The sequence below is a fragment of the Lepisosteus platostomus genome, chromosome 4 (genome assembly GCF_059453375.1).
Source record: "Lepisosteus platostomus isolate fLepPlt1 chromosome 4, fLepPlt1.hap1, whole genome shotgun sequence".
Taxonomy (NCBI): Eukaryota; Metazoa; Chordata; class Actinopteri; order Semionotiformes; family Lepisosteidae; genus Lepisosteus; species Lepisosteus platostomus.
Genome location: NC_142614.1, coordinates 33,800,709 through 33,813,303, shown reverse-complemented (window position 1 = coordinate 33,813,303; position 12,595 = coordinate 33,800,709). Strand labels below are relative to the sequence as shown.

The 12,595-nt window shown below is 38.3% G+C and overlaps 1 long non-coding RNA gene across 1 annotated transcript; it reads left to right on the top strand.

Moving 5' to 3' along the window:
• Positions 1–6,311: 6,311 nt before the first annotated feature.
• On the top strand, positions 6,312–12,367 carry LOC148673140 (uncharacterized). The gene is made up of 2 exons (XR_015935946.1): positions 6,312–6,728; positions 10,339–12,367. It is a non-coding gene; the product is annotated as an uncharacterized LOC148673140 (long non-coding RNA).
• The last annotated feature ends 228 nt before the right edge of the window (positions 12,368–12,595 follow it).

The window sequence follows — 12,595 nt, the reverse complement described above, 5'->3', positions numbered from 1 at the left end:
GTTCAGAGCATCAAAGCGGGCATAGAAGTGGTTCAGCTCGTCTGGCAGGGATGCGTTGTTCGTGTCAATCTCCTGGCTGCAGCCCTTGTAGCCTGTGATTGACTGTAATCCCTGCCACAGCCTCCGGGTGTCAGCGCACTGCGTTTCAAGCCGCACTCTGTAGCTCCGTTTGATGCGTTTTATGGCTTCCTCTAAAGCATACCGTGATTTCTTGTACAGCTCTTTGTCCCCCGATTTGAACGCGGTGGATCTATCTTTTATTTTATTGCGAATGTCATTGTTGAACTACGGTTTCTGATTGGGAAATGACCTAATTTTCATTTCTGGTACACAAATGTCGGTGCAGTATTTAATATAGCTGGTGACCGCGTCCGTATACTCATTTAAATCTGTGTCGGGAGCTCTGAATGCGTCCCAGTCTGTACTATCAAAGCAGTCTATTAACTTGCTTTCCGCCTCCTCAGACCAACAACGCACTGACCTGTTCACAATGGGGGAAGTCTTCAGCTTCTGTTTGTACTCAGGAAGCAACAGGAGAGCAATGTGGTCTGAAGCGCTTTGTATGCTCCTTTTATTGTTGTGTAGCAGTGGTCCAAAATATTGCCTCCTCTTGTCGGTACAGTGACATGCTGAATGTATTTTTGCAGTACTTTCCTCAGATTGCAGTGGTTGAAGTCCCCAACTACAATTGAGACGGCTTCTGGGTGGGAGTTTTCGTGCTTGTTGATAATGTCGTGGAGTTCGCTATGTGCTGCTTCCACGCAGGCTTGAGGTTGAATGTAAACGGTTGTGATAATAGTGGCGGAAAACTCCCTCGGCAAATAAAAGGGTCGACATTTTATGGTCAGGTGTTCTAGATTCGGCGAGCAGGATTTTGAGATAACCTTCACGTCGGTGCACCACTTGCTGTTGACCAGGAAGCAAACGCCTCTGCCTTTGTGTTTGCCGGTTGCTTGGTGGTTTCTGTCCATGCGGTAAATGGTGAACCCCTTTGGCTGGATGGCGGTGTCCGGGACACATGCATTCAGCCAGGTTTCAGTGAAGGCATAAATACAGCATTCCCTCAGGTCCCTTTCCGCGTTGATCCGACAATGTAGCTCATCTATCTTATTGTCCAGTGACTGAACATTAGCTAACAAAATAGACGGCAGCGGTGGTCTGTGCGGACACCTTTGTAGTCACGCTAGTACGCCGCCTCGTCTCCCCCGGCGTCTGCCCACCTGTTGTTGTTGTTTGCCGCATCTTTGTCCGATCCAGCAGGTGGGGTCCGGTATGTGAAAAAAGTTGTTTGATGACATTAAGGAGTCTGTCCTCAGGTTTAAAAGCGTTTGTCTATCATAAGTAATGACAGACATTGAGCGTCCAACACAAAACAAGAGTATTAACGTATAAATAAACATTAAAACAGACACACAACGAGAGAGCTTTCTGTAAACCGTCGCCATCTTTCCGGCGCCGGTCATCCAGACCATCCAGAATGGCCCACATTTCATTTATGTTCCCTTGACAAAATTCTCTTCTAGCTTTTCCTACAGCGACTCTATGCTCCAAATCCTATTCAGTTGCAGGTTTTCAATCAATCCACAGTTTAGCTTATCACTCCTTGAATCCAGACATTAGCACCTTTTCTCCAGCAACGTTCCATCATGTCGATTTCTATTCTGAAATGTCAATTTCATCCCCTATAGACATGATCACAGATTCAATGCACTTAACTGCTTTTCTTTTTCCGATTCCCTAGATCAGCTTCTTCTAAGCTCTAATTTCCACAATTTTCATCGGAACCTGAAATTGATTGTCAGTCTTAACCTACTTTGTATTTCCTAAAGATCAGCCACCTTTCTGTGGAATCTAGAAATTGGGTCCTCCAGAAAGCTTGTTAATGTTGCTTTATTAGCCCTATACAATTTCTTGCATTAGGAATTCGTCTTTTCCCATACCCCAGCTTGCTCTCCATGAGACACAGACAGGGAGAGAAGCTTGGGGTCACAGCACAAGGTCAGCCATTGTACAGCACCCCTGGAGCAGCTGGGGTTAAGGGCCTTGCTCAGGGACCCAACGGAGTAGGATTCCTCTGCCAGCTACGGGATTTGAACTGGCATAGATCCTTATCCACAGAGCCACCACTCCACCTGTCTCCAAGGAGATTCTCTATCCTGAGACAACATAATGTCATTTCCTGCCAGATTAACTGCAGGAGTTTTGTGTTTACTTGCTTTTATTTTCTGCAAAATCTGCCATCCATTGTACCTCCAACTTTCCTGTAACAGATCTCCAACTGCAGCCCATCTACACTTTTACCTTATGCCTGAGAAGCACTTTTTCTAGCTAACTTTGTATTCCAGCTGACACTTTTCTTGTTTCAGGCATCCACTCCCCACAAACTGATGCTTTCTCCACACATCAAGTTCCAGTATCCAATGTATTTTACTCAAGTTGCATCCATCCCCTCTACCCTTTTCTGTCCAATCTGCAAGCCTATTTCAAGCACGCACTGCCTACTTCCGTCTTCCCTGGACTGTGTGGCTGCTCTCAATCACAGCTCTCTACTCTCCACTCTTTCAGAATCAAAGCAGTCATCTCTGCAACTCAAGCTGTGGTCAACAGTCAATCAGCTAATTAGGCTGCTGGTCCACTCCTGCAGTCAAGCTTTACATCCTCATCACTCCCTCAAATATTTATCCATTTATCCATCCTGGTATGCCCAAAGTGGGTCATCTCTTCCGCCAGGGCCACCAGAGGTATTCCCTTAGATTGGCATTAAAGGATTTTTTTTCTCTTCACTGGGCAATCAGAATTACACATAGCTGCCATGCCTCTATTTCCTGTTCCTACTTCTCTTGTCTGTCCTTATAGGAGAGAGAGTGGTGAGTTCGGGGATCCATCTTTTGGAGGGCAAGTAAAGCTCACTTCTCCAGCCTCAGGATGGCAGTGCAACCTTGATCCCTTCTGAGCAGGTTGTCACTGTGAGTTAGATGGGACTCCCTGGCTACACTGTTCTCAGCAGCTCTGCTCTGTTCTCAGAGTTCTACTCCTCTTTGCCACCTGATGGCTTAGCACAGTCATAAAGCAGAGCCTCTCAAAAATACTCTCCGCAAGTCAAGAGGCTTCTTTTGCTCACTTCTGTTCACTGAGAGTCTAGCATCCAGTTGCAAGACAGCTCATTTTAAAGTGACTGTCAGTGATTTAGGGAAATCCTTTCCTTCATTCTCTACCCCTGGGCCGCACCTCTGAAAGTGATGTTCCAAGTCAGGGTTTCTTTCTCTCTTCATTTTCTTCCCCCTTGAGGGATTTATTCTCAGTCAAGAGGTGTGGTCTCTCAAGGTGACTCTCAGCGAGATTCTCATCTTTCTCTACGGCTCCCAGTCATGAGACCTCTCAAGTGACTCTCAGCAGTGTTTATGATTTCAGCCCCGGGGGCTTCTGAGTCAACGAACCCTTTAGGTTCACCTGGGTTCCCAATGTGGTCCAGGTGCTCCTTTTCTATACTATATTTTTTACTAACCCCTGCTTCTTCCTGGGAATTGGAGTCTACCACTGACCACTGATTCCAGGCATATTTTTGTTCTTGTTAAAAACAACACCCACCACTTCATTTTTTTGTACTTTAGCAACAGAAGCATTACATCTTGGTCAATTATGAAGTACTTTGCAGGCCTTATGTACCAGTACATCAATAGGTTTATCCTTAAAATTCAGTGAAGTTCAGATACATTTTACTTTTGCATTTCTACAGATAAGCATCTTTACCTAAACTGTTGTGAGTTGTAGAGTATTTCTTAACGTCCTATGAAATAGAACCTAGAAGGCATCACTGAAAACCTTTTAAAATAATTCCAATAATACTATATAAATCAATGTGATTTAAAGCTAAAACAATTAGAAACTGCTCATTCTTATAGTCACATAGTCACAGTCCTAGCTTACCCTGTGTGTTTTTTTTTTCGGTTCAAAAATGTACAAAATAAAACAAGATAATAGTCTGCAGAGCTGCAGAGTCTGAGAACTTCCTCTTCTATCTTCTAAACTCTGCAATTAGAGTTACAATGCAAGTCAGTGATTTATTTCTGCAGACTATCTTCAGTTTTTTATCTTCAAAACCATAGCTTTAAATCCCAAACCAACTATTGAAAATTAATTCCCTTTAATTTATCAAATAAAAAGCAAATAATACAGCAGGATACAATCCTACAATTAACAATGTAAATAAAATAAAAACCACCCCTTTTCTAACCACTTCATCCAATTCAGGTTCATGGGGGAACCACTACCAGTATGATTCTGGACTGTAGGAGGAAGTGGAACACCAGGCAAAAACCCATGTGAACAAACTGCACAAGCAGAATTGATCCCAGGGCCCCAGGATTGTGAGACAGCAATGCTAAACACTGTGCCATGGTGCTACCCATTTTTAAAAAACCATAACTTTCAATCTCAAAGGGAGTAATGGAGCTTAATTCCTTAAAATGTATCAAATAAAAAGCAAATAACACAGCTACAAGTTAATATACAATGAAAACAAAATGCTAAAAAATATGAACATGAAGTATATAACTTTAAAGGGCTTTTTAAAATCAGTCCTCTTTAGGTATGTTTATTTTATGACTTTTAGTCATAAATTAAGTTAAGGTTTAATTTAATTGCCTAACTTCCTTTTCTGGAAATAATGCCATTTCTTATCATAAGCTAGGGAAGATAAAATTATGATTTAATAAATCAGAAAATCCTTAAATTAAATGGAACAAAAATGTAGAGAGCATATAATACATAATGTTCTCCTTTTTCATACCAAACAATATATGTGTAATGTTGCCATAGCCAAATTAAATGTAATGTAGCTCTCTGAAGGCACCAGTTCTGTAGGGTTTGGGCATTTACTGGAACAATTATTAATTGTAGCAGTAAATCACAAAATTGATTCTTTTGATGGCTTTAGAATCCAACCATGCGATATAACTCAAACAACGCACACACACAGGTACTAATACACGAGGATACATTTATTAATACATAGAATATGCATATAAACCTAACAGATCTTATCGAGAGGGTTATCAGAATACAAAAGATATATTCAATCAGTTACAAAGTGTTACACATATCAAGAGGACATACGTTCAGTATATCATTCATTAAGACCGTTTCATAAATGAACTTGGTTATAACTTCTACATTAGATACTCAAAACAAGTACATAACTCTTAGGAATTAAATTGATATCAACTGGTTGGGATAACAATTGAATTCTCGAGCTGTAATGCATTAAAGTTGAATACTCATCCAATCTCTGGGGATTCAGATCTCCTGCGGGCTCAAAGAAACAGTTGCAGGCTGTTGCTGTCCAATCCGCGCTCTCTGGCTGTGTGCCAGGCTGTGCTGTGCGGTTTGCGACGGTGCACTGCAGATGCTCACTGACCGGCTAGTTAGTGTTGGCTTTAACTAGCAAAGTTTGTGCACAGGAGAAAAGATGACTGTGGGTCCCAGCAAGTCAGGAAGAGGACCGGTTCGTTCCTGATGAAGAGCTAGTTCTGAATAGTGATTCAGCTGTCCACAGTTCCGACCTGTTCACGAGGCCTGCTGCTGATGCTAACCTCGGGTGGATCCTCTGGTTACTCTCTGGCAACCTCCGCTCTAGACTCTTAGAACAAAGGACAGTTCTGGCACTCGGACACACTGGCCGTTCCGTGGTTGTCCGGGCTGAGTCTCAGGATGGTCAGGAGGCGTGCTGCGAGAATGTCCTGCCCTTGGGAGCCTTCTGCTCCTGGGCCGTCCTGCCCTGGAATTCTCCTTTGAATTCCCTTTAGAAAAGTCCACAGAATCTCTGAATCCTACTGAATCTCACAGGCTCTCTGTGTTGCCTGTTTTTACCTGGAGGAACTTCAGCTCGTTGATTGGCTGAAAGTTCCATGGGCATCAGAGTCCCATGTGGGTTACTCGGCCCTACCAGTCCCTGATTGGTTGATCAAGGTGAGATATGAGTCACTTACTCCTGACACTTAGGAATGCAGTCCAGCTGTCCATCTGGCACTCCCTAGACAGATAGGCGCCAATGGATGACCATTGATCATGATAGCCAGGCTTAGCTTAGTGCATCCCCCTTTGGGAGCTGTCCTAAGAAACTTTATCAAAGGAAACCTTAAATCAGCCTGCATGAATAGTTTCTCTGTGGCTGCACCACAGAGATGAACAGAGAAATGGGGCCTCATTTGGGAAAGCTCACAACACTTAATTCTTTCTTATTAATAAGCCTCGCCGCTACATATGTAAGCTGGTTTGTCCTGTGTTATCAGTAAGACTCACTATGTACAGCACAGAAAATTATCAGTCAGAGAGTTGCAAAGATCAGAAAACAAACAAGGAAATTACCAAATGAATAATTAAAATTAAAAGTACACAAGTTGTTTTCCTACTTCATGAAACCCTAATGTGATATAATTCACATAGTATTGTATTTCATAGTAGTGAGGCAACGATACTAACATTTTAATGTACACTTTATGCATTAAATTCTTTCACTTTCAGATTAAATTGAGCCCCGTTTCTTAGAGGCCTGTGAATATAACTTCTGACTGCTTGTTTTTGCCAGGCTTGGTTTTGTTCCAGAGTTGGGTCTGTGGTAATAACATGTCAGGAGGACAATAGAGACATCTCAGAGTGATACTGCTGAGTCACACAAGCAGCCAGCTGAAAGCAGTGATGGATAGCCGAGTCCAGTCTACACCATTCAGGTACGATAGTGCTCATTCAGATTTTCTCAATTATTGTGGGCTCCCAGTTACATCTGACGGGCTTTTTAAAACCAATATGGCAACGTTGAGACTTTTCCAACTCATCTTGGAATTTGACTGATTAATGAAACACTGTGATTTTTTTCAGTGTGATGATTCTTGTTTAAGGATGCTGTAGCTACAACACCCTCCATAAGTATTGGGACAGTGAAGTCAAAATTGCTATTTTTGCTGTTTTTTTTGTGCAATTCAGATGTGAGATTAAAAGATGAATATGGGGCAAAAATAACGGAATGTCACCTTTTATTTCTAGGTATTTTTGTGCTTACAGTCATGTGAAAAAGAGAGTACAAGATTGTGTGGTTTTGCATGTTAAGACATATCTGACCTTCATCTTCTGTTGTCTTCACCAAGTCCTAACAGTAGATAAATCTAACCTCATGTAACACACACAAATTGTACTTAGTCATTATTTCTTTAACAAACAAATCAGGCATATTCAGAAGTGTTGTGTGGAAAAGTAATTGCACCCTGCTTCCATATCATTTAAGAAGGTAATCAGAATCAGGTGCTGCTAAACTAGTGCACATAATTAGTTGATAATCAGAAACTTTATCTGTTTGGTCTGAAGTATTCAGGTTTGTGGGTACACATCATGCCTAAGTCAAAAGATATCTGTGACTGTTTCAGAGAAATTATCATTGCTGCTCATCAGTCTGGGAAGGGTTATTAAGCCATTTCCAAAAAATATGAAATCCATCATTTCACAGTGAGAATGATAATGTACAAATGGAGAAAAGTTGAGAAAGGTTGTTGCCAATCTACCTAGCAGTGGGTGTCCCAGCAAATTCACCCCAAGATCAAACCATATGATGGTCCTAGAGATCACACAGAACCTTAAAGCTACATTCAGGGATCTACAGACCTCTGTCAACATGATAAACAATAGATGGTCAGATGTTTCCTGTTGCATTAATTGTGCCCACATAAAAGACCTGTAAATGTGTACTGTTGGTTTTAGCTTTTGCTCTTCCCTTTGGTGTCTGTCTTTGAAGTCAGTAAGCCTAAACTAAACATGAAGACTAGAGAACTGTCTATGAAAGGAAGCTAAGCAATTTGGATCCTGAAAGAAAATTTGATTAGAACCATATCACAGAAACTGGGCATGTCAAAATCAATAATCGGAAATATCATGAAAAAGAAAGAAGCAACTAGTGTTCTTAGCAATCAGCAACAACCAGGTTGTTAGAAAACAATTGCAATTGATGATAAAAAAAACCAGAGCTGTGAAGAAAATCTCAAGAACAGCTGTCACTGAAATCACAACCAACCTCCACTGTGCAGGGAGGTTGTGCAGGGAAGGCTTCACAATCTACTGTTCACAGAAGACATCCACAGCAGAATTATAAAGGCTAAGCCAAAGATACAATTTGCTAAAATGTACAGAAACGAGCCAGTAGAGTTCTAGAATGTTATATGTAGGTGAGACAAAGATAAACCTCTACAAAAGTAATCAGAGACCTGCAGAGACCTTTTGGTGGGCAGTGGCTCAAAACAGGAGAAGGGGCACTTTCTGGAGCAGGATTTGTTACATAGAGTATCCTGAACACAAAACAGTGCCCGCTTGTATTTTTGTGTTTTTTAATTTTATAGGAAGTTTGGATGTGACTTCAGAGGCATTATAATATTCACAACCTTGGCAAAAAATGGTTGTCCATAATTGCTGATTATGTTTGATTAACAAACAAGATATTATACCCCCTCTACTGAGCATATACTTTATTTTCCTGAAATAACACATCTTAACAAGAGGACAGAGCAAATATTTTTTTATCCACAAAAAGTGTCTATTGTGGGACAAATATTCAGGAAACCACTAGAAATTATCATCTGCCAGCTCAAATAAATAGATACAGATCATTTACGTGTCTAACAAAGCATCATATCTCTATTATTATTATTGTTTCTTGAAATTGCTCAATATACACTACTAAAAGTTTAAACATTATTTTATACATCAACAACATTTTTTATAATTACATATTAAGCTATAAATTGAATTCCAATGGAAAAATTTATTGATTGTGTCCTAAAAAAAACTTGGCAGAGATATACAACATTTACCAATGTAATCAGTCTTGTGAGGCAAGACTCTTCTGTGATTGAGGCATACGTAGAATGTAACCTAAGGAACTGGCTTTTTTTATGACCATTTACCTGTTCGTCAGCCACTAGTTGTGAGCCAGTTGTGAAGCAATGTACTCCCTTTAGTTGCCTCCCTAAATTCTCTTTTTTCTTCTTTTTTTCTGAAGGCATGCTCTCCTGTTTATTTGACTGAACCATATATATACAAAAAAAATATGCATGTTAGCTGTTTATATCAAACACAAAAAGACTGACTTGTCTACTCAGGTAACCAAATTTTCTTAAGGAATTCTCAAATTGCTGAAAAGCAATGCTATTTGTAGATGATGCCTCACAATCACAATTTAAAAAAATTACCATCTGGTTGATGTTTTAGAGTACCAATGGCAAACATTCTTACAAAGTAATTAATTCCTAATTTCATTACTCTTTTAAACTATGATGTACTGTATGAGCACCTTCAGACCACATATTGATAGCATATACAGTATATGTCACACTTGAATCTTATGTTTTTTTATACTGTAATATATTGTTATTTAATAAGTATTGATTGTAGACATTGAATGTTCTGCATTTGTTGTCCTGGGGGGAGGCCAAACAGTATATATGGGCAATTAAGTTGTTTTTGATTCTGATGTTGTTGTTTTTTTATTTTGACTAATACTTTCTAGAAAATTGTTTAGTCTGCACTTGATACAGAAAGGAAATTCTTTAATAAGTTTATTATTCAATTCATTCATAATTTTAAATTCATGTTATTCATATATCAGATGCAAAATTATGCTGATTGTAGCCCCCAAAACATATCCCGACATGTTATAAAATCTGAAGTCTTCACATCTTGGTTTAACAAGAAAGTCTTTAAAGGCTGGTTTCACAAACTAATATTAATTATAGTCCTATACTGTACCTGTTTACTTAAAGTAACACTAAGTCAACCAAGATTAATGCTTATCTGTGAAACCAGGAGTAAATGTAAACAATGGTACAATGGTAACTGTTGTACTGATTTAGGTCTCAAGCAGGATAAAGGGAAAACCTTTCACAATCTTTTAATTGTTGTTGTGACTATACAAGAAATAAACAAAATGAAAAGATAAATACTGCACATACAATTCGATTTTAACATATTTCAAGTACAGAGATCCTGAGTTTAAAATAAGATAGCTTTATATACTTATTGTTGAGTTATTAATTTTGCAAATATCAATTGGGAGATGACAGCAGGTGAAATACTATCCTTTGGTATAACTGTCTAATCTAAATATTCTTGGGAGTGGAGTATGGATTTTTTTAGACCATCTCTCACACTTCAAAGCATATTTATCTTGGCAGTATGAAACTGTACCTGGTCCACCTGACGGAGACCTGAAGGATTAGCAGAGGAACCCCACATAGCTGCTACAGGGGCAGCATAAACCCAGCTTGTTACAAAATATCTTCACTGATTTATGTTTTGCAGGTGGCCACAGTAGGCATGACAGTCAATGCCACAGGCGTTTTAGAAATGTATCAGTTCCGTGATCTGAGCTCTTGCCTGGAAGTTCCAGTGGTCAGAGATAAAAGTCATCAACTACAGTGCAGCACTACTCTGGTTTTCTTTAGCACAGACTGCTTGAGTGAAACTATGGAATGGTATCCCATCTGCGGAATTGAACAACGATACACAGTTAGCAGTTACTGTACATTTTGAAGAACGCCTCTGTTATCTTTTCAATTTTTTTATTATTTACAATAGGGTTAAATTAACTTTTTGTTTTCTTTTATAATGCAGCAGCATTATAATAGAAATTGTAGAAAAAAGACACAAATAACACAAACAGGTTCAAATGTGCTTTGTATGGACTACAGTCAATCTAAATTAATCAACATTGGAGAGGCAGAAGTAGGAATTACCCTGCCCTCTTAGTAAGTGTATTTATTGGAAAAGCCATTTAAGATCCCAGGGGGCTTTTATTTTAAATGTATACTGGTATAACATGCAAAATAATCGATTAAACATGAATGTAAACTTGCTAGGATATAGATCTAAACAGGATGTGTATAGAACATATTAGGTAAGGATTAGGTGGTGAGGATTGATTTTTTCAATACAAAATATTAATAAAATGCCAAATTTTATGCAAAATAATTTAATGTATAAAATTAAAAAATAATCTTCAGAAAGTGAACTATGTTCAAATAAAGAGCTTTCCATGAAATATTTGAGAAATACAAAATAACAACACATCTTTGTGCCTACAGAAATCTTGCAATACCTAGATATTTACAGATCACTGCTATCCTGTTTCACCAACCACAAATCTAAATTACCACCTTATTAAAGATTACCCTTAAAGTTTAAGATCATTGAAACACCACTGAAATGGTTTAATGGTTATCTCTCATTTTATTATGCTGTTTTCATACAGTTCGAATTGCTGATGATCACTGGAATATAGCAGATCTCCAGATTCTACTATTGCCACGTTTGGATTAGATGCTTTTTTTGGCAAGCAGTAAGGCTTGTTGTTAACAGATGTGAACACAGTATACTATTTTGAGAGCATGCGAGTTATGCATTATCATGGATAAAGACAGCAGGGTGAATGTGGCTTGCAGTTTACCCTATGGTTTCTGTGAACCACTGCTACTACTTCAAAGTACAATACAAAGTAGGTTTATGTAGAAAAGATTTGTAAGTTGAGCCACTAAAAACATCTCAATTAATCTTAGGAATTAAAAACTATGTTAAAATGCTAAAAAACTATATTTAATATTAGGATTACCATGTATTTTTATTATAAAACAATGTATTGTACAAAACTAATTATGTGTGTAATTAAAATAGGCCCAGTACACTCTTAAACATTTGGCCAAACAAGTGGCCAGAAGGGAAGGTCACATCATTCAAACGATGATGATGTTAATCTGTTGCAGAAATTGAAAACTCAATCTAATGTCTAAAATCACATATCCGATATAGTGCTGAGAAAACACCCAATAAATTATGGAAATTACAATTTATTACCATGATGCCCTTTTTATTAGGATTGGTTTAGAAACCAGTCTTTTCTGAAAAATTAATTGAGAATCATTCATTATCAAAAGGAATTTTGCCCACTGCAATGAAGTTAACAAGGAATGAGAATAAAAAGGTCCATTTTGTACACAATTTAGTTTCTTTGCATGTTAATGTGGTTTATGTGCCAGTAGATCATTTAAAATAGCACTTGACTCCCTATCTGTTATGGATAATTTTGTTGAAACATGAAAAATTGTTTTTGTTGAACAGCAAAGGATGACTGAGAACAGCTTTACAGTGTCCTTAGATTGTTATGGAAGTTATTAAAGAGTTAGCAATGAAAAAATAAAGAAAAATATGCCTTAAAAGTGCAAATAACTTTTATAATCCAAGTCTTTGTAGTTATTGAATAATTAAATATATACTGTGTGTATCATTTGTGTATGTGTATATGTAATTGTGTATGGCTAATAAAGTATTTTTATCAGATTTATTTCTGCATTACTACCACTGTGGAATCAGTTTTGCTAATGGTAACGTTCAACTACACCATTGCGTCAGCACTGTTCTGTTTGTTTCAACTTGAAGCAAGAAAGGTGTTACTATATATGACAGTTGTGATACATTAATATCTGATTAACAGTGTATAATAATTTAGAACTGAACATGAATTGTGGCATAATTAGCTGTAAAGGCTATCATACTGGTGAGGTTT